General features: G+C 39.1%; 1 long non-coding RNA gene across 2 annotated transcripts; it reads left to right on the plus strand.

The window, feature by feature from the left end:
• The first annotated feature begins 527 nt into the window (after positions 1-527).
• On the plus strand, positions 528-19,965 carry LOC123379120. Of its 2 annotated transcripts, XR_006583124.1 has the most exons (4): positions 528-1,857; positions 12,612-12,693; positions 18,891-18,973; positions 19,736-19,965. It is a non-coding gene; the product is annotated as an uncharacterized LOC123379120 (long non-coding RNA). The 2 variants fall into 2 exon arrangements; XR_006583123.1 differs by having other exon boundaries at positions 18,891-19,965.
• Positions 19,966-20,436: the final 471 nt, after the last annotated feature.

Here is a 20,436-nt window from a genome sequence, read left to right on the forward strand (position 1 = left end):
CAAGGGATAAAATAAAAATTGATTTAAGTAAAAATATTTCACTGTACACAGTCCCTAGGCATGCCATTAATGTTTAATTTAGATTATACAGCTTTATCACACTTGCTATGTATTTGTCTTAAAATAGTTTAAAATGTGCTAACCAACCTTCCTGGCCACAGTCCACAGTAGAGTTATGGAGCCTTCTACAGTCCCAGAGAGCTTCTCCTGAAGGCTAATTTTGTTCTCTACCTGCCAAACTGAGGGAAGAAACATGAGTTGTTTCTTCACCAAGGAGCAACTGTTAAAACTGCTCTAGTTTTGAAGGAGAGGCAAACATGCCAATGTTTCAAGTTTCTCTTGAAGGTTTCTTCTTGCACAAATGACTTCTTACAATTGTGGCCATCCTTTATGCTTTCAAAGCACGTTCAGATGACTTACTTCATTTGAATTTCAGTAAATTCTATCATGAATATTTTCTATATCATGGTTTTTTGTTTTTTGTTTTTGTTTTTATAAGAGAGAGAGTAGGGGAGGGGCAAAGGGTGGGGTGCTGAGGATCCAAAGCAGGCTCTGCGCTGACATTGGAGAGCCCGATGCAGGGCTCAAACTCAAGACCATGATATCATGACCTGAGCCCAAGTTGGACGCTTAACCGACTGAGCCACCCAGGCTCCCCTATATCATATGTTTTTACATGTTGCTTTTCCACTATCAGAACCAATAAAACATGAGACCTGGTTAATCCTCAACCTCTCATTGTTTTCACTTAGGTTTTCCTTTTTCTTTCCTTCTGACTAGAGAGCTTTTTATGCTGGGGGTCAGTTCTGTTGACATTCCAGATTTCTAGTCTTACACTTGGCAAAGTCACACAAAATCTAGAAAACCTAGAAAAAGTTCACAGGAGGATATAGCTGCCCCCCTAATATCATAGCCAACTGCCAGGCATTCATTGGTACTGTGAGAGCCACTGTGGCCTTTTGAAGTCATCAAAGGGTCTCAGGGGCTATCAACCAAAGTTTTAAGGCCAGTTTAGACCTGGCTTTGATCCTTGGATTTACCATCCAGTAGCTATGTGGCATCCTCCATAAAGTGGTGGATATCATTTGTAAAGTTTCTAAGTGCAGTATAGTCCCTGCCACACAGCAGACATTGAATGAATATTGACTCCTTTCCCGTACCTCATAGAAGGACTTTTAAAGAGTGAAGTCACATACAGTTTATGTGACAAGGGCTGGGGTGTGATTTTCTTCACAGAAGTAGAGGTGGAAACTCTACCATCAAACTCTAGGGTAATTGTGTGCACTGCTGAACTCTGACCAGCCCACCATGCCTGTGGAAACCAGGGCATCTACTGACACCCAGCTGGATGACATAATCCCCCTCAGGCAGGTCATGAGGCACCTGCATACCATAATCCCAAAATAGCCCAAATGCATACCATGATTTCAAAGAAGACCATCGTGATTAGCCCTGGAGTTACACAACAACAAATGCAGATCTCACCAGGCAAACATCGCTCAGACATTTTACTTTATTAATATGGGACAGAAACTGTTTAAGTGTTTAGGCTTTGAAGGATTTACCCCCTTTCTCCTTTCCTAAATCTCATCCATGAAGGGCTCCTAGACCTCTGCCTCTGTGTAGATCTAGGTCAGTTTCCCTGCTTTGCCACTTCAGCACTTAACCTTAGGTCTCTAATAGTCTTATTTTTTCTTAAACAGCACATAAGAAAAATTAGTGTCAGCCTTTGTGAGAAAGACATGGCCTTTGTTCCTCTATGCAAGAAAGTAAAAGAAAGCCCCTGTGAACATAACAGAACAGATGTGGATTCTCTGCAAAAAGGCAAGATCAAAGCTGGGAGAACTGGACTGGAAGGTAGGAAGAAGTTGCTTCAGCAGGACAACTGATCTCTGAGACAGACAGTGTCTCGGTTTCCATGAGGACACCCTGAGTACGTTAGAGCGGCCAAATACTGCATTAGCTGCCGGAGATAGGAAGATGAGTGGAACTCCGTCCTTATCCTAAGGACTTCAAAGCCTGGTAGGGAAGGAGCAATGAAGCACATGGTACGACACATCATGATTGCGACTGATGCTAGAAAAGACTCAAGGTGAAAGTGTTCTGGGGTCATAGAGGAGGGTAATCAGCTGTGCTGGTGGGGAGAGGAAGAGGGAGGAGCAGAGACCTCATACAAGGGGTAATACTGATACCCCTTAGGATCTCCATGTTGGTTCTAGCTAGCAGTTATTTTTGTGAAAACGAAATAAATATTTTTTTAAATGTTTATCTATTTTTGAGAGAGAGAGATCGAGAGTGAGTGGAGAGGGGCAGAGAGAGAGAGAGAGAGACCGAGAATCCCAAGCCCCATTAGGAGCTCCAGCTCAAGAACCGTGAGGTCATGACCTGAGCCGAAATCAAGAGTCAGGCGCTTAAACAACTGAGCCACCCGGGTGCCCCGAAAATGAAATAAATTACAGAGTTCATTGACATTTCTGGTCTGTCCTAATCCTTATAATTTGTTCTTAATGATCTTTTCAATTTATCCATAAATTTGTATTTTACAAATGTATATGTGTGTTTGTGTGTGCAGTATGTGTATGTGCATGTTTGTGTATGTGTATGTGTGTTTGTACGTATATATTAGAAATATTGTGCTTTCTTGTATGACTCTTGCTTCTATTTCTCTAGCATATGTGAAACATATTTATGCTTCTCCCTTGTAGATGTTAATGGTGATTTCTTCTAAATAAGTTGAAATTGGAGTCAATATGCATGTATATGTATATATACCCCTACTGACATTAATCCCCCAAAAACTTTCTTTTTTTTTCTTTCTAAAACTTGCATCTTTGTTTTCAGCATCATACAGCCTATAACTCATCAATATGTCTCAGGATGCCTTAAAGGAAACACCTGGAGGGGCACCTGGCTGGCTCAGTCGGTTGAGCATCCAACGTCGGCTCAGGTCATGATTCCATGGTCTGTGGGTTCAAGGCCCGAGTCAGGCTCTGTGCTGACAGCCTGGAGCCTGCTTCAGATTCGTGTGTGTATGTGTGTGTGTGTGTGTATCACAAAACAAAACAAACAAACAAACAAGAAACAAGAAACACCTGGAGAGGCTCAGTATTGTGGTCTTGACATACAGCCCCTGTTCCTGCTTTCACAACTCCACACAATTCTGCAACTTCCACATAGGTGTGCACTTTGGAAAGTGCTGCTGTCTTTGTTGTAAGGAGAAGCCCTATGTCCTGTACTGCTCTCTTGATAGCTCTTAAGAGTGTTTTCTGTTAATAGTCTATTTGCTGCAGCTCTCACTATCACCCTAACGAAAGCTATTCCTCCTTGAGCTCTTGAGTCACACTGATCTAGGGTGAAGGGATTTATCCTGTTCACGTTTTACTAGGAAGAGAGCTTTAAAGTAGTGTAACCTCATAAATATTCCTTAACTGGACCAAAGACTCTACTTTCTGTGCAGGTCAGGAAGCACCCTCCCTAGCGGCTGCTACATCATCATTCCATACCCACTCTTGGGGAGTGGGACAACCTTGCTTGAAGCTTACCTCACACCCCCCTACTCTGTAGGCCACAAAAGCACTTTGCAAACTCTAATGCATTACACAAACATAGGGTATTAGTGCAATCATGTGAGAAAGAGCATACCCACCCCTTATTCCTTTATCACCATTTATGTGAACTGCTTTGGGACTAAGTTGCCTTATTGTGCCTTGGAGTCATTAAGAGGCTGCCCATGTGAATGCAGAGGGTCCAAAGAAGACTTCAACTTTTCAGGAATATCCCTTTATTAAAAAAATATGATGAACATTGATTCATTCTGGATACATTGTATTTTTATAACATCTGTGTTGTGTTCTGCATGTACAAATGTCTTCAAATTAAAAAATTAAAAATCCCCCTGAGCAGAACTGCATACATGCTAAAACATACACATGTAACATCCAAGAAGCAGGGACCCAATTCTGCTGAATCAACTGGATTCTGACGCTAACTTCTAACTGTCCTACATTTACCTGTTGTCTTTTTAAAAAGTTCATTTCCTAATTTTTCATAGTATCTCCTCCCCTGTTTATGCTGACAATACCTGCTGTGCTTATAGGAGTATTTTTCTAAAAGGCAACTGGAAATAATAGGTACTAGATGCTGACATTAGAGTAAGTGGCTGGGGCGCCTGGGTGGCTCAATTAAGCATCTGACTTTGGCTCAGGTCACGATCTCACAGTTTGTGGGTTCGAGTTCCGCTGACAACTCAGAGCCTGGAGCCTGCTTCAGACTCTGTGTGTGTGTCTCTCTGCCTTTCCCCTATTCATGCTCTCTCTCTCTCTCTCTCTCAAAAATAAATAAACATTAAAAAATTTGAAAAAAAAAAAAAGAGTAAGTTGGGGCACATGGATGGCTCAGTCAGTGGACCATGCGACTCTCAGTGTCATGAGTTCAAGCCTCATATTGAGCCTACAGCCTACTTAAAAATAAATAAATAAATAAATAAATAAATAAATAAATAAATAAATGTTAAAAAAGAAGAGTAAGTCTAATAACTAAAATTGTGTTAATGTAAACATGAAATTTTAATAGCATACTGAAATATATATTATACTATGATTAAAACCAAGTAAATATTGTATACATACTGTGTGTGTGTGTGTATGTGTGTGTAGAGGGGGGTGAATAAAATTGATAAGCAATCTGAAGAAAGAGAAGATTTCTCTATAGTAATATGGGAATTATGGGTGGCTTTATAAAAATCCCTTATAAAAAATGTAAGTCTATTTAGTAGTAAAGAAAAATGAATGTCCTTTATGCTACTGAGTTTTTCCTTTGACTCCCATTCTTTTAACTTTGTACTTTCTTTTGTGACTGTTGCTTCTGCTCCCCTGGTATATGCTCATTCATTTTAAATGCTAGATGGTATGCTTCGTCTGTTACACATTCTATCTATATAGGATGATTTCTTTTGCATAAGCTGAAAATGGGGTCAGTACCCCATGGGGACAGATGCCTGTCCCTTCCTTAAATTTAATTTCTCTGAAGTGTGACTTGCACTGTTAAGCACCATCAAAATCAGCCTTTCGTCATGTTCCCCGATACTCCCTTGCCACCCACCCTGTGTGTGCCGTGAGGAGACTCTGCTAGAGAATGTCCTCTCAATTTCAGTTCTTCATTTGTCACATGGATGGCCCAATCTTAAACCTGCATTGGTGTGAAATTAAAAATCACATTCCTGATTCTCTCCTTTGGTGTATCCCATAATCCCTCTTAAGCCAGCAATCTATTAATTTCTAGCCTTTTATGGTAAACTTTGAGCCTTGTGAGTCATGCTCCTGGAAATTTCGCTTGCTTATCAGTAAGATTTTATCAAAAATCTGAGAATTTAGAATTATTAGTGCTCCCCAATTCCCAATAGCTTCCATGTTACTTTTACAAATGTCATTGTTAATATATAATCTGTATGTGTACATTATATATATATATGGATGTCAAAGTGTTAGAATGATAAACATTGAGTTGGTGAGAGAGATTTTGATATAATGATAAACACTGAGGTAGAAGAGAAAACAGGGTCTGTCATTAGTGTAGGGGCCCTCGATGGATTGGTAATGCTTTCTTTTTTAAAAGGAGGAAGAAACTATATTACAATATTAAGATCTGATGAAGCTGAGCAGTAGATCTATATTCTCTGTATCTACAGGTGTGTTCCTCTGTTAATCTATCATTAGCCTGTGTGCATGGACTATTTCACAAAACAGTGTCATTGTTAAACTTTTTATTCCATTGTGCTGGTCATTTAAATTTCTTTATTGACATGTTATAGAAAACACCAGTGAGAGAATTTTGGAAGGGGAGAGGATCCATACAAAATAGAGAGTTGAGAGATGTAGATTATAGTTAGTGGAACAGGAAACAAACGTAAATATGTTAAGAAAGGTACAAAGAGGAAGTAAAGTAAGTGCATTACATACAATTACACTAGAGGAATTAAAAATAATGAGACATTCATACTGAGAGGGGGGAGAGTGTAAGTGCACTAAGCACTCATCTGTCCGAATGGGAAGGAAATCCACAGATAGAGTCTGTCTGGTAAATGAAGAAGTGACAATTTGACTGTATTACTGAGAGATAGGGAAGTAAGCACTCAGAAAAATTAAGAAATCTGTTAAAAAGTTAAACTGGGTTGCTTCTCAAATGTAGGTCTAGAGCTTGGGTGGAAAGCAAAGGGGTGGGTAGAGCTGGGATGTGGGAGCAAAGTCATCTGATCTTTTACAATGAGCTCGTCAACACCATTGATTTTTTGTAAAGGTGCACACGTACTGCTTTGACTTGAAAGACAGCACAGTGTTAAGACCATCAAACCCAAGAAAACGTCCCTCCCTTCAGTCATTTGGTCAAGTTAGTTTTCACTTCTTAAGCTACCGCTCCTGCTTGCTAATAAATTATTTACATCTTTACATCTTCACCCTTTGATTGGTATCCTAAAATGATCCTTTGTTTTTCTTTCTCTGTTTCTTTTCTCTCTTTTAATTTTTACCCTCTGCAAACATTTTAGAAATGGCTTTTCTATATAAAAATTTAAAAACTATTTATCCATTTATGGAAAACTTGTTTCTGATAGATTATTAAGTGAAACAAGCAAGGTTCCTCCCATTCAACTGGCTCAAAACATGCCTAGGACAGATGACAAACATGAAGAGGTAGAAAGCAGATCCCAAGGCTGGAGGCATTAAGATAGAGAGTAACCGCTAATGGGCTTTTCAGGAGGGTGGGTGATGAAAATATCTAATGGGCTTTTCAGGAGGATGGGTGATGAAAATATTTCAGACTTAAAGGGTGGCGATGTTTGCAGTGGTGATGGTTCACATCTTTGTGAATATACTAAAATGACTGAATTGCACACTTTACAGGAGTAGATTTTATGGGACGTGAAATATATCTTAACAATAAAAAAATATGCCTATGAAGAAGTACTAGCAGGGAATAAACAAAAATGATAATTCTTATATTTGGGGAGTGTTTTTCTATCTTTTCCTTCTCTAAAGGCTTTAGTAATGTGATATCGCCTTCATAATTTCAGAAATATTTCAAAGTAACATCATTAGCTTCAGTGTGCAGCATCATCATCATGTGTCTCTTTCTCCTAATTCCACAGTGCTTTTTATTTTCTCATGTTCCTGTATGTGCATAATTATTTGTGTTTTATTATTTATTTATTTATTTATTTGAGAGAGAGAGAGAGAGAGAGAGAGAGAGAGAGGGCACACTCAGGAGCAGGGGAGGAACAGAGAGAGAGAGAGAGAGAGAGAGAGAGAGAGAGAGAGAGAGAGAATCTTAAGCACAGAGCCCAACAGGGCTGAGATCATGACCTGAGCCAAAATCAAGAGTCAGACGTTTAACCAACTGAGTCACCCAGGCACCCCTCATTATTTGCATTTTAATCTGTTTTCTTTTTGGTTTAGGATTTGGTATTACTCTCATTCTTGTTTGACTTTTTTTTTCTTTTCATCACCTTGATGCTGCCAAATCTTTTCTTGTAATTTGTTTTTTTCTGCTCTGTTTTCTTCACTCACTCTAACACTTTTTCCTGCTTTTCTTGAGAGCTTTCCTTGAAATACATAAAAATGCTTTAACCACACTGTGACTTTGTGAAAGAAAAGCTGGACTTTCCTGCCTTGAATCATTCCTCAGTCCAATCAAAGCTGGCAGGCAATCTGGAGGAAAAGGACAACAAGGAGAGAAAGAGGAGGAGAAACTGATATTCCCTGGGCCCCCTCCATGTGCGATGCTCTGTACATGCATTTTCTCACTACTCCCTCAAACCGAGGAGGCACTGTTACCCTCTTCTTTGCAATGCAGACTCTGACTCAGATCAGTTAAGCAATTTGCTCAAGGTCATACAGTCGGTAAACAGCAGAGGCAAGTATCAGACCCAGTTCTGTCTAACTCCAAAGCCAGCACTCTCTTCCTCTACACCTTCATGTTTGCTTATGTCAGTTCCACTGTGGCATTGCCAAGATGGCCTCCAAAGGTTATACCAACTTATACTAATGTTTCGTGAATTTTCATGTTTATTGGCCACTTACATGTTTACCATTAGATTTTCCAATGTATATTAGCCATTTGTGTAATTTCTTCTCTGAATTTCCTGCTTATTCCCTTTTCTTGTTCTCCTACCATGTTATATATTATTTATACTCCCTGTGGATTTGTAGCACTCCCTCTGTGCATCGTGGCTAAGGATTCTTTATTTTCTATTTTATAAATATGATTTTCTAGATTGCCATTCACCTCCCAACTTTGTTTATAGTAGTTTTAAATATAAATTATAAAATATGGGGGCTTCCAGGTGGCTCAGTCAGTTAAGCATCTGATTTTGGCTCAGGTCATGATCTCACGGTCCGTGAGTTCCAGCCTAAGAGCTCAGAGCTTGAAGCCTGCTTCAGATTCTGTGTCTCACTCTCTCTCTGCCCCTCCCCCACTTCTCTCTCTCTCTCTCTCTCTCTCTCTCTCTCTCTCTCTCTCTCCATCACTGTCTCAAAAATAAATAAAACATTAAAAAAGTATGTAAATTGTTCACAATTTACCCTGTTTTCTTTATAGTTATGGGTTTAGTATTACTCTAAAAAATGATTTTCCCACCTTACGGTTATAAAAAACATTTCTGTGAATTTTGTTTTTAGAAGTTTTATAATTTTCTTTTTTATTAAAAAATATTTTTTATTAAAAAAATATCCTGGTCCTTAATCTAGCTGGAATTTAGTATGTGTATGAGAGAAAATGAATGTAATTTGTTGTCCTAAACAGTAATCAGGTGTCCCAAACCAATTCAATTTACTTTATGTACTGAATTTGTATTCCCCCTTTATGGAATATGAAGTATATACACACAGTATACATGGACTAAATTGAGATACACACACACACTCAAGTCTGTCTCGACATTTTCTAGTCTATTCCATTGATTTATTGCCTATTCTTAAACCACTAGCATGCTGTTAATTTTGAAATTTGGTAGAACAAATCCTATCTTCTTACAATATCATTTAAATTTTATTTATTTATTTTGGGGGGTGCAGAGAGAGAGGAGAGAGTGAGAATCTGTGCTGCACAGAGCCAGATGTGGGGCTCAAACTCATGACTGTGAGATCATGACCCAAGACAAAATTAAGAGATGTTTGATGGACTGAGCCACCCAGGCACCCTGTCTTTTAAATAGATAGATAGATAGATAGATAGATAGATAGATAGATAGATATCTCATAAGTAAATAAATAAACATAGCAATCAAAGATACTAAATGACTTGCTCAATGCATGTGTCATTTAAAGACAGAATTCAGAGAGTAATCTGTGTCTTGAATTTGAATCATTTATTCATTTTATTTAACAAGCTTTTATTGAACACTTACTATATGCCAGAAGCTATTGTAGCTTCTGAAAAGCCAGCAGTGAAGGAAACAAAAATATCTATGTCCTCATGGGGCTAACACATATTCAACATTATTATTCATTTTCAAATAGATATATTCTCCTTTTACTTCTGCTAGAGTTCCCAATTTTTGAGAAATAAATCTTAGCTATTATTCCAGTATTATGAAAAGAGTTAGTCTTATATTTCACAGCCTCTTTTTCTTGCATACAAAAAATTTAAACTCTATAGTTTCATTTCCCTTTTGTTAATGCAAAGTAGTATCTCTTGTACATCCAAGTTTGGTTTCTAAAAACCTCTTTGTAGAGAATCCATTGTTCAGAAGCATAAAGCTTTGTGAGGAAAACTAGTTTAAGGAAATCAAGGTCATAATTGAACTAGGAAAAAAATACACACTTTCCTTAAACATTTATTAAAACAATATATCTAGCGTATATTATGCATCTGAACTTAGTAATAGATTTCTCTTAACCATTTCTTGCTTTGGGGGAACTTTTCAGAACTTCTTTTATGACATTTCAGCAAGATGCATGACTATTTTATTTTATAGCACATAATATTCATGATGAGTCCTTTCTCTATTAGTTTTGATCACTACATTTAAAATTTTATGACTTGGAGTAGTTGACTCCCACTCTCTACTCCCAAAATGACCCTAAAGGAAAAAGGAAAGAGTTACTTGACAGGAATTAAGTATAGTTATGTTTGGGTTCTGAAATTGTACAGGTCTGGATTCAGAACGAGCTTTGCCTCAAAAACACAGTGTGATCTTGGGCAAGTGAGGTAACCTCTCTAAATTAAGTTTCTCCATATATAAATTGGTGAGAATAATAATAGTGCTTCATAGATTGTTGAGAAAATTAAATAAGCTAGAACATATAAAGTTAACAGCCAATGCTTGTTACATGATACATGTTAAATAAATGTTAGCCAAAGGGCACTTACATGGCTCAGTCAGTTCAGCCTCTGACTCTTGACTCCAACTCAAGTCATGATCTCACAGTTCATGAGTTTGAACCCCATGTTGGGCTCTGTGCTGACAGTGCAGGGCCTGCTTGGAATTCTCTCTCTCTCCCTCTTCCCCCTCCCCCCCAATAAATAAACTTAAAAAAATAAATGTTAGCCAGTATTTTTTGAGATGGTTGTCAATATCCTGACATGACAAAAAACAGTGGTTCATTTGGGTGATAGAAGCAGGGGTATTGTGAGAAATAAGGGCTTGAAGAACCTCCTGGGAATTCAGGGGAAAGCTATGGGTTTAGGCCTCATGGACATTGGCAGTCATTCAGGCACCAGAGGCTTCCAGGGAAGAGTCACTGACCTGACTCATCTTGGCGACTTCAGGGATTCCATAATTGCTGTGACTCAGCAGCCCTCCATCTGCTCTGCTCCCTTTCTGTTTCTACTCACCAATTTCTCAACTCTTCTGTGAATGCCTTTGATTTCAGCTTACTATGGCTTCTGCTTGTTCATAACTGCTTGCTCACCTTTTCTAATAATGCAAAGCTTCAACTTATTCACAATATGTCAGTTTCATGTCAAATTTTGCAGAGATCGTGTCAGCTTGACCTGATGATATTCCTATTTGCACAGAAGGTCTATGCCAAACCATCTCAGAGGCCTTAGACACATCTAAAAATTGTTTGTCTGGGGGCTGATGTTGAGGTGGGAGGACTGGGTGTTGAGCGGTTAGGCAGGGGTAGGATAGTTCATGTGGTATGGAACACCTACCTTCTCAGTAGAAGCCACAGGCTTTGTGGTTCCTCCAAGGGGCTGTGTGGTGGCTCCCTTGTCCATAAGCTATATGTTGAGTAAATCATATCTAATCTATTCAACATAGCCCAAAAGTAATGTAGCTTCTTCCTTCCATTCCCAGTTATTTTATTATTTAGGTTGGTTTCCAATGTGGTGTAAAATGGGGAAATTTTTGGCCCAGAGGATCCAGTCAAGGATATAAAAAAATAGATGCCCAGACCCAGTTTTTCTTCCTGTATTACTTTGTTTGCTGTTTTAAAACTATTCCTTATTTCTTTCCTTTCTAATCTCTATAAACCATAACTCTAAATTTGAGTGATCTAACACAATCTCAATGACCTGTTTCTGGTTTATATAACGCTTAGCCCATATCTATATGGTTTATTTTTAACTTCTCTAGGCTTACTTGAAATCCTTTTACTTCCTTAGATTCTTAATTGTTTATATCCTTTAATCCCAGGACTCACATTACTTCTCCTTCCTGTATTCTTCTCTCCGCAATAGCTTAGGCACCCTCCACGGTGCTTCTCATCTCCTTTGGGCTTCACCTCCATGGATTTTCCTGGAACCCCTTTCCTCCCACTTCTTCATGCCTCTTGTCCTTGAGCTCATGAAGTGTTCTCCTCCATGGACTCGAAACAGAGGTATCTCTGCTGGAGTGAGTCATCTTGCTACTCTTTCCCCAGCAAAGGTTCATCTTGGCAATCACTGTCCACCTTTTCTTATTCACTTAATTTTATCTCCACCATTTCCCTAAATTGATCTTGTTTTTTTATCTAGCCTCTTCTATGGCCCCTTTATCTCCTTTTTCTTTTATAGAATCAGTTAATTCCCCTGCATTCAAAGGGCAAGTCATACCAAATACTGCCTGTGTTAATTTTCTAAGACTGCTATAACAAAGTACCATGACTGGGCGGCTTGAACAACAGAAATTTATTTTCTCATCATTCCAGAGGTTGGAGTTCAAGATCAAGATTGGTTTCCTCTGAGGCCTCTCCTTGGCTTGTAGATGTCCTCCTTCTCTCTGTGTCCTCACATGGTCCCCCCTCTGTGTGTCTGTGTCCTAATTTCCTTTTTTTAATAGGGACAATGGTTATATTGGATTATGGCCCACCTTAATGACCTCATTTGAAAATTACTTTTTAAAAGACCCTATCTTCATATTCTGAAGTACTGGGGGTTAGCACTTTAACATATGAATTTGGGAGATGGGGGACATAATTCAGCCCTTAACACTGCCTATACTTTAAAATACAGATCAACATTTTTCTCCTCCTAAAGCACACAGTGACATGATTTTTCTAGAACTTGTCTGGAAGTTAGTATCCTTACCATCCATCTGGTAATCAGTCATGTCCTCTCTTGTAACATCTCTTGTTTTGCCATATTATTATGTATGATTTGTGTTGTTAATTTCTTATGTTTTATTTCCCTAATAGGGCAAAGAGGACCCCTACCTCTCATTCTCAGAATCACCATAATATCAGGTCCAGTACTTTGCATGCCATTTGTTTTCAATAAGTAAGTTTAACAATTTTAGTTCATGTTCTCCCACTTTCGATTCTCCTAATTCAAACCCCTTTAAAGCTTGTCATTAATTTAATGATTTTCAGTCAACTCCTAAAAATATGTTCTCTTCAAAAAAGGGCCCTGTTTGCTCAAAGTAACAAGAACCCACCAGAGCAGTGGTGGAACATGTTTGAGGCTAATTCTATAGGGGTCAAAACCCACTGAGATTACTGGTGAGGTTTGAATGGGGTCAGTTTAGGAGGAGGTGCTTAATAAGATTGTGGTTAGAGGGCAGGTGGTGGGGGTCCATTTGATTGGCAAGGTGAGTATAGGGCAGAGGACATGCCCAAGTTACGAGTCAGGCTTTTGTTGGTGAGGCAGGGAGAAAGCATCCCTCAGGGGACAGCACCCTGGTTGAGTTTGAGAGAGAAACTCTGTCTCAATGCTCAACTGGTCAAGAGTCCCTTCACTGACAGGTGCACAGTGGGAACAATGACTCATGTATAAAATTTATCTTCCCGGATGGCCCGATGAGTGTGGCCCTTGCAAAGATCCTCAGTTTCTATCTCACCAGAGTCTCGTTCTATGGGTACCTCAATTCCCTTGTCACTGTATATCTCTCCAATATTTCCAGATAGCCTTTGTATATCTCTCCAATATTTCCAGATAGCCCCCAAAGAGCAGAGGACTTGAGGCCTTATCTCATCTGGCCTCACTTGTGTCACTAACCATGTTCCCCTACCAAGCAACAGAACCCTTTCCCAACAGAACCCTTGGCCCTCATGGTCTTGCTTTCTCAAATTTGGTCATCTAAAATCATTTCTCATGTATTTAAGTTAATTAAGCATTTACTATATGTTAGGCACTATGGTAAATACTTTAGAAGCATCTTTTCATTACAACCCTCTGAGGTAGTATATTAGTTTTCTATTACTGATAATTCTAGAACAAATCATCACAAACTTAGTGGCTTAAAACAACACTAATTTATCTTCTCACAGTTTCTGTGGGTCAGAAGTCCAGGTACAGGTTACGTGGGTACTCTGCTCAGGATCTCACAGGATGAAACCAAGGTGTCATTTGGGGCTGTGATCTCCTCTGGGGCTCTGGTCCTTTTCCAAGTTCATTGATTGTTGGCAGAGTTCAATTTCTTGCAACAAGATGACCAAAGTCCTGGTTTTCTTGCTAGCTCCCGGCAGGGGACTAGTTTCAGCTCCAAGTGACCACCCTCAGATTCTTTCCACCTGTCTTCTCTTCTCATGGACTTTTTGATTTCTTCCATGGCAGTAGGAGAGTCTCTCTGAGGCTTTACCTTCTTCTAAAAGCTTATCTGTTTAGGTCAGGCTCACCCAGGATTATTTCTCTTTGATTAACTCCAAGGCAACCTATTAATAACCTACTCACAGGAGTGATATTTCATCATATTCACTGGTGCCACCCAATACTCTTGGGGGAGGGGCATGCACTCTACAGGGCAGAAATCTTGAGGACATCTTAGAATGCTGCCCACCACATGGAAGTCTCCATTACAGATGGAGGTACCATCTGTAATATGATACCCCATATCACAGATGCAAAGCTATTCACACAGTTTGTAAGTAGCAGAGCTGGAATAGAATTTCAGGTATTTGGATTCCCAAACCAATGTTCTAGCCCAATGTATAAGACCACTTTTATTAGCTGAACATCTGCCTGCAACATTGTCCCTATTCTTATTTCTGCTTGTAAAATTGCATTTCTTCTGTCATTCAACATAAGTCTCATGTCCCTCATAAAGTCTTTTTGATTAACCAGGCTTGATGTTGACTACATCTATCGTATGTTTTCAAAACCATCTGTCAGTTAAATATTTACAGGACACACTAAATATTGAGAACTAATATTCTGTCTTTATGCTAGAAATATATTGACTGTTTTCTATAACTGACCAATGGCTATCAAACTTAGCCTAAAGAATATTTTATTCCTTGGAAAAGTTAGAAATAATAAAAAACTAAAAGATTTGTTTCCATCACCTCAAAAATGATATGCCCTTAAACCAAGAAATACGCTATATTGGAAAGAATTAAGTGTCTTTTGGGAACTGGACCAACACATTGTAGAATCGGTGCAACCAAAAACTCCAATTCAAGCTAAATGTTTTCAGGAAAGTTGGTTCAAGAGTCTTGCTTTCTAATGCAGTGGTTCTCAAACTTGAGTACATCAGAATTACCTGAAATCTTGTTAAAATAGAGATTGCTGAGGGACACCTGGCTGGCTGAATCAGAAAAGCATGCAACTATTGATCGTGGGGTCATAAGTTTGAGCTCCACATGAAGTGTAGAGATTACATATATAAATTTTTTAAAAAATTAAATATATAGATTGCTGAGCCCCATCCCCAGAGTTTCTCTCTAGCAGGTCTGCAGTGGAGCAGTCCCAACAAATTACCAGATGATACAGATTGTCTAGGGACCACACTAAGAAACATTATTCTGAAAGGAAGAACACATGGGCAGAAAGTATATAATAGCTACTTTTAGCTAAAGATTTGGAAGAATGTTTTTTTTTTAAGTCATTATTACTCTCCAATAATGGACAGTCACTTTCATGAACAAGAGAACTTTCCATGACTAGAAATAAGCAGACATTGAATGACTGCTTGTGGGGGAAATTGTAAAAATGATTGTTGCAATAAGCAATGGTGTCCTGGGTCCAATCCATGAAGCCAAGATTGACCTGGGGGGAATTAGTAGAGCAGAGGAAGGGGGATATGGGATTTTGCCAGGACATAGCTATCAGAAAGACAAGCCTAGGTGCTGAATCAAATAGGCTTGGTATTGTGTGGAAGAGAGTTTCAACCCACCAACAAGAATGAGAGATTAAAGCAGTAACTAGGAAGCAAATATTAGACTGGGGAAGGAATAACCAGACCTACATCATATTAGAAAAGATTACATTGCTCGTAAATGAAGGGTAGGTATAAATGGAAAATCAAAGCAGAAGGAGCAATCCACAAATGCTAGGCATTCCACACAGCGGCCCTGTTGCACAAATCTAGTCAAATATTTCTGGAGTGGGACAGCAGGTGGAAGTTTGGGTGATAAAGAGGGGTCACTGCACAGAGTGGAGTTGTGCTGGAATTGTTCCTTAAACCCAGCTGATTATCAGTCACCAAGGGGATTTTTTTTAAGTTACTTAGCATACATTGTAATACTGGTTTTAGAAATAGAATCCAGTGATTCATCACTTACATGTAACACCAAGTACTCATTCTAACAAGTGCCCTCCTTAGTGCCCACCATCCATTTAGCCCATCCCCCCCACCTCCCTTCAAGTAACCCTCAGTTTGTTCTCTGTATTTAAGAGTCTCTTATGGTTTGCCTCCCTCTCTGTTTTTATCTTGTTTTTCCTTCCCTTCTCCTATGTTCATCTGTTGTGTTTCTGAAATTCCACATATAAGTGAAATCATATGATATCTGTATTTCTCTGACTGACTTCACTTAGCATAATACACTCTAGTTCCATCCATGTTGTTGCAAATAGTAATATTTCATTCTTTTTGAATGATGAGTAATATTCCATTATACATATATACCACATCTTCTTTATCCACTCATCAGTCGATGGACATTTGGGCTCTTTCCATAATTTGGCTATTGTTGATAGTGCCACTATAAACATTGGGGTGCATGTGCCCCTTTGAGTCAGCAGTTTTGTATCCTTTGGATAAATAATCAAGGGGAGCTTTTGACAATGCCAGATCTCAGAGTCCCAGTGAATTGAGGGTTAGCAGTCGAGGGTCACATGGAATGGGAGAGAGACAGGAATCTGTCACTCCCAGGCATTTTTTTAGGTTTGTAATTCACTAGCCCTTCTGATCTCTAGCAACAGTAATGTTTGGTAGTTGTCCCTAAAGCTTTTTCACAACAGGAGACTTGGCCTTTTGAGTTATTAATCCTTAAGCAATTCCATCCAGTCCTTTTGGTGAGAACACACTTATTTTTACAAGCAGGCAGAGAACCAAAGTGTTTCTGTGCTTCTACTTTTATCTTTTCTTGTGTACTGATGTGATGTGATCATTTTCTTTGCTTTTTTTAATGTTTATATATTTATTTTGAGAAAGAGTTCATGAGCAGAGGAGGGGCAGAGAGAGAGAGAGAGAGAGAGGGAGAGAGAATCCCAAGCAGGCTCCACGCTTAGTGTGGAAACTGATGAGGAGCTCAATCCCACGACCTTGGGATCATGACCTGAGCTGATATCAAGAACTGGACCCTCGACTGACGGAGCCACCCAGGCACTCCTCATTTCATTTTCATTAAAAACATTTAAAAAGACTTCTGCTTTTAAAATGGTTTGAAAACAATGGGGTAATAGTGGAGGAAGGAGCACCAGTTTTTGAAGCCGGTGTTCACTGCCACCTCTCTCCCAGAAAGCTTGGTGGAGTTGCTTAATCTCTCTTGAGTCTTGCTTTTCTTGTTGGTACATGGAGAAAAGTAGGACAAGCCTAGTGGTGGTTCCAAACGCTTTGAGGTCACTGTTGTATTCCTAGTTCTTGGCACTTAGGAGTTGTTCACAAAAAACATGTGCTGAATGAGCTAATAATTTATATGTAGACAGTCTAGCACAGCACCTGCTTACTAAAAGGGAGTTCATGTTATTATTACTGAAAGCTTCCCATCCTCCCCTTTTTTGGACTCAGGCTCAAATACTGCATGTGCTTGTACTTCTTGTTTCAGAAAAAAAAAATCATTTAAGGAGGTGGAGGTGTTGAGATTTATGTAAGGTACAGTTGAGATGTGGCCAAAGGGTCCTTTATTTTGACCTATAACTTTTGTAATTTTTGGAAGGAAAATATATTCATATATTATTTGTTCAATTAGGGAAAAAATGGAAAGAAATTCAAAAGTAAACTAAAAACCTCCCTCACATCACCCCATAAATGGCCTGCTAGCCAGGTTAGGGGTTCTTCTTAGATTTTTTACTTACGGATCTGCACACCCAAGACCCTTCAACTTTCCATCTAATGAACATATTTTCCTTTTCATTCAATAAGCTGCCTTGAACCCATCTTCTGCTGGAGAAATATATGTATCTCTTCTTATTCAGCAGTTGCCTCACCCTCTGCCCTCTGAGCCTCTTATCATATTCAGAACAATTCTGATTAATTCATTCAAGTCTTTTATTTTATCAAGAAGGACTCTGGTTACAGCACTCTGTCTCATTGATGTGTGGTATTGTATGCACCCTGGGCTGAGAGTGACCTTTTAACCCTTTGCTGTTCCATAGTCCCCATTTGATAGCCAGTAGTTCAAAATTCTCTGCTTGCCTGGCAAGACCCTCCAGATGGACCTCACTTGACCTCTAGTGGTCTCTTTCTGTCATGTGTAGAATCCTCAGCTCTTCCAGTGATGGTGAATTTCTTGGGAGTGGAGCCTAAGCCTTCAAACTATTTCCATCTCTTTTGTTCAACAGTGTCTTTGTCACATAGAAAGTACTCCTGTTGGATGAATGAAACTGGAGTTTTGATTTTATTTTTTTTTTAATTGGTTCAGTCACTACTTTTTATCTGTAATAAATAGAAGTTGTGTCCAAGGAGCAAGTTCCCATTTTTCATAACAAGGAATTTCCAACTGTCTACTATTTTTCAAGGTCATCTCTCACTTCTGATCAAGTTTTTAAAATGTGAATGTTGTAATTTCTATTGGGTATGCACTTAAACCTGTCCTGGGTTTTATTCTGAATGCCCTTTGTTTTTCCCCCTTTCATTAATTTGGCTAAAGACATCCTTAATTTCTGTTCTGTTCTTGCAGAATACGCTGATTTTATGGTTTATTTTTCATGACAACTAAGTCATTGGATGTGAATATTGAAGAAAATTTGACATCTCATCCGGAGGGTTTTTTGTCTGGTTGTTTATTTTTGTTTGTTTTGCTTAGTAAAGACTATTAGCTTTGGGAAGTCCCCGGTTTGAATCCTGGGTTTGCCATTTAGTAATTGTGTAGCTATGGACCACTTACTTCATTTTCTAAGCCCCGTTTTCTCATTTGCAATATCCAAAGAAAAAAACCACTGCCCATATGTCATTATTATGAGGATTCAATGAGAATATGACATTAAAGACTTACCTCAGTGGCCAGCCCACAGATAATGTAGTAAATAGTACTTACGATTATTATCAAGTGGATATTATGGACTTTATTCATTCATTTATTCATCCATCCTTCCAGTTATTATAGTTCACCTATTGTAGCAAGCCCCGCTTCAGATGAAAATGAGCCCCGCCTCGGGTAAAACACGATCTTCACTTTGGGTAAGCCCTCTCTCTCTCTCTTACTCCCTCTCTCTGTCTCTCTCTCCCTCTGTTCCTCCTGTTATTCTCTCTCTCTTTGCCCCTTGCTTACTTGTGCCCTATCATTCTCTCTCTCTCTCTCTCTCTCTCTCTCTCTCTCTCTCTCTCTAAGGAAAAAAAAAGAGATAAGACATAAGGATAGTTCGGAACTCAATCGTTTTTTGTGTTAAATTGATTATAAGCACATTTCAGCACTTTTACTGCTCTCAGGCTTAAATTATTTGCCTGAAGTTGAGGAATAGCAGAAAAGGGCGGTAAACTGAAATGCCTGCAGGAAGTGAGATGAGCTGAAAGTGAGAACCCACAGAAAGCCATTGGGGAAAACCACGGTGTGCAGGGTTACACACCTTCTAAATGGGGCTATGCTCACGTGGCTCTAGCGAATCACAGGACTGGTGTTGACAGCAACTCTGGTGTCTCCAAAAAAAAACCAGACACCTGGAATCTTAGGTGAACTTTCTGGACTTTATTGTTGATTCAAACAATTTTAAAACAGTAGGAGACAAAACAAACGTGTCAGTTTGTGACCAAATTTACAGACCAAACTCTATTGGTTTTATATTCTTGTCAGCAAAAAAATGTTGAACATGCAACTCAGAATATAATTTATAAATTATGTAGATGTACTCAAAATCTATGAATTCAATGTGAGCAATGCCTTCTTTCTTTTAGGAAAGAAGTAAATCTAAATAAATGTTCTCACATTTCCCTTCTTCACCCTAGTGTTCCTTGGCTTGTGGTACTGTGGAGACTGCTGCCTGGACTCTGGCTGCTGGAGGAGTTTGAAGGTTGTGGGACATAGAGAAGTGAAAAGTTCTCTCTCTCATGCTTGACCCCTAAGTTCCCAATTTCCTTCTGCAAAGCAGCCACTATAAATAGTTGTGGTTTTTTTTCCCATTGTGTGTATTTCTCCTTGTGTATTATTTCTTTCAAAAGAAATGTATTTTTTTTTTTAATTTTTTTTTCGACTTTTATTTATTTTTGAGACAGAGAGAGACAGAGCATGAACGGGGGAGGGGCAGAGAGAGAGGGAGACACAGAATCAGAAACAGGCTCCAGGCTCTGAGCCATCAGCCCAGAGCCTGATGCGGGGCTTGAACTCACGGACTGCGAGATCCTGACCTGGCTGAAGTCGGGCGCTTAACCGACTGTGCCACCCAGGCGCCCCATCAAAAGAAATGTATTAATAGCTGCTGTGCACTAGAACCTGCTTCAGGTGCTTGGGGATATATGCAATAAACAGAACAGACACATATGGCTTCCATCATGGGACTTTAGATTGTAGTGCCTCGTGGAACACTAATTACATTCTCTTGGGGGAGATAGCTAATAAACAACTAAATCTTAAATATATAATTAAATGTCAAGTGGTGCTAAGTGCTAGGAAGAAAAATAAATGAGGGTGAAGTGATAGACAGTGATAG

Source organism: Felis catus, chromosome C1 (genome assembly GCF_018350175.1).
Source record: "Felis catus isolate Fca126 chromosome C1, F.catus_Fca126_mat1.0, whole genome shotgun sequence".
Taxonomy (NCBI): Eukaryota; Metazoa; Chordata; class Mammalia; order Carnivora; family Felidae; genus Felis; species Felis catus.